Raw genomic sequence first — 2,306 nt, 5'->3', positions numbered from 1 at the left:
GGCAGGTCTCCCCTCTGCACTAGACCCTGGGCAAGCTGCTGCCAGAGGCAATTCCAGACTCTGGGGTTTGTGGATAACCTTGTCAGCAGGCCGGTTGTTCTGCTTGTTTGGGTTTTGTCGCTGTCCTGACACACGGTGACACTGACAGCAGCGACACCAGACATTTCCCTGCATGGGGGCTGGGAGAGAGATGGATGTGCCTCACCACCCAGGCAGCAAAGAATCTCTTCCTAATACCTGATCCAAACCTGCCCTCTGTCACTCTGGACAGCTGCTTGGATTTCATGGGAATGAAGAGTTTTGGTGCTTTGGAACCACAGCCTGGGGGGAAAGCGTTTCTGGGGGTGGCAGGTGCGTTCTGTCTCTGTCTTTGCCGCTGCCTAAGGTCTGTTCCAACCCTAACCATTCCATGATTCTGAGGTCGCTTTAGCAGGGAGAATTCTGATTTGCAGCCAACACTTTGCTCTCTGTGTTTGGAAGATGTATATACTATACACAGACCTGACAGGGCTAGCCAACATTTTCCTTTAAAAAACAAAAGCAGAGAGGAAACTGGCTTTCAAATACAATGAATGTTAGAGTGTTTGTTGTTTCCAGGGAAAATGCTGGCATTTTTGTCAAAATAGCCATTTAAAATGTGTTTTGTGTTGCAAAGGAAGCTGGTTTGGGTTTCTATGAAGAATTAGGTATTTATTTATGATGTCTTTGAGATCCTGTGTCCTAAGCATGGTATTTTCCCAAGCTGCAGCTGAAGCCCTTTATGGGTTTTTAATCTTTTGTTTCCGCAGAAATGCTTTTTTTTTTCTCCCACCTCATATAGGGTCCCAAAGCCCTTCCTGTGATTCCCCTGTACTGTTTCCTAGAGTTCATGTTGTACTAGATGTGTTTCAAATCCCTGGGAACGCATCCTTCCACGCTGGGAGGCAGAACTGAGCCCCAGGGGTTTGTAGCAAAGACTGGCAGAGCTCTCCGGCTTTCCGGAGCTGGGGTGGCAGCAGGCTGCTCCCTGCAGGAAGGTCACCCTTCAGTTTTCCAGTGGAGGCAGGAGCCACGGGATGCCTGTGGTGTACCCACATAATCTCTCATACTCTGTGAAACGTGTGCAGGGGCCTAAGAGAGTGGCACGAGAGTTTGGTACTAATTGATTGGGTTTTCCCCATGAGCTTTTGCCCTGAAGCAAAGTTCCCTGAGCCCTAAGACCTGCCGTTTCCCTGGGAATGCAGTCAGATCTCCAGCGTTAAATGCCACACATGTGGCTTGGCCTGAAAAGCTCACCAAAGGCATCACTTTCACCGCGGGGGGTTGTTAATTGATTTGATAGCACCTACTCTCTGGGGTTATCTGTTTGGAAACAGCCAAATGCTCCCTGATGTTGCTCTGGAACAGCCTCTATAAAGGCTCTTCCGCTGCTTCCCAGCGCAGCACCGGAGGGAAAACAGGGTAAAGAGAAGCTCCAAGCTGCACAAAGCCCTTCCCCCTTCTCTTGAAGGCAGAGTGTAAAGACTTAGGTGGTCTTTCCCAAGCTTCTGTGTCTTCCTTACATCTGTGGCTGAGGAGGACCTTAAAAGGTGACTATAAGAGAAGACAGCACGTGGCCCTCTTGGAAAGGGGAGAATGACACGAACCATTCATGGCGTCTCCCTCTGATTTGATGTGACAGCAGAGCACTCTAAGCACTGTCTCAGGAAACTGAGTATAGGCAAAATGTTTGCTTCCATCTCCCCCAGCCTGTCCCCTCCAGCTAAGATACGCCTGCAATTCACCGACTGTGTTGTGTCTGGCAGAAGGGTCTGTTCTCAAAAGCATCTAAGACAGCTGGAAATGAACTTCAGTAACGGCTCAAAAAGGGAGTGAAAACTCAGCTCTTCTGACTGCTCATTCATTTCAAGAGGAAGCCATTGTGGCCAATTCTGCTGGAGCCTTTTGCCAAGCCACGTGCAGCTGTGCCCACAGTCCCCCCCCGTCTGGCGTCCCGGCTGGTGCGGATGCCTTGTTGAGCTGCTGCCGGCATTGGGGCTCCTGCTGTTCCTGTGCACACTCTGCTGCTGTTTCTGTGGTGTCCAGAGCCGCTTTGGCAGCACTGACTCGGCAGCCCTGCTCGAGGAGACATCGCCGCCCTCCCCATGGTGGCAGCAGCTGTGCGGGCCCAGAGCTCTGTGTCGAGGGGGCCTCGGTCACAGCACCGTGGCCTGGGCAGCCGCGGGGGCCCGGGCTGGCCGCCAGCCCTGCCTCTGCCCACGGCCCCTTCTTGGCAGCACCCAGTGGCCATGCCCCGGCCGGGCCTGCCTGCCCTCCCTGTCCCCAAA

The sequence above is a fragment of the Corvus brachyrhynchos genome, unplaced genomic scaffold (assembly GCF_000691975.1).
Source record: "Corvus brachyrhynchos isolate BGI_N302 unplaced genomic scaffold, ASM69197v1 scaffold79, whole genome shotgun sequence".
Taxonomy (NCBI): domain Eukaryota; kingdom Metazoa; phylum Chordata; class Aves; order Passeriformes; family Corvidae; genus Corvus; species Corvus brachyrhynchos.
The sequence above is the reverse complement of the archived record's forward strand: the minus strand, read 5'-3'. Positions refer to the sequence as shown.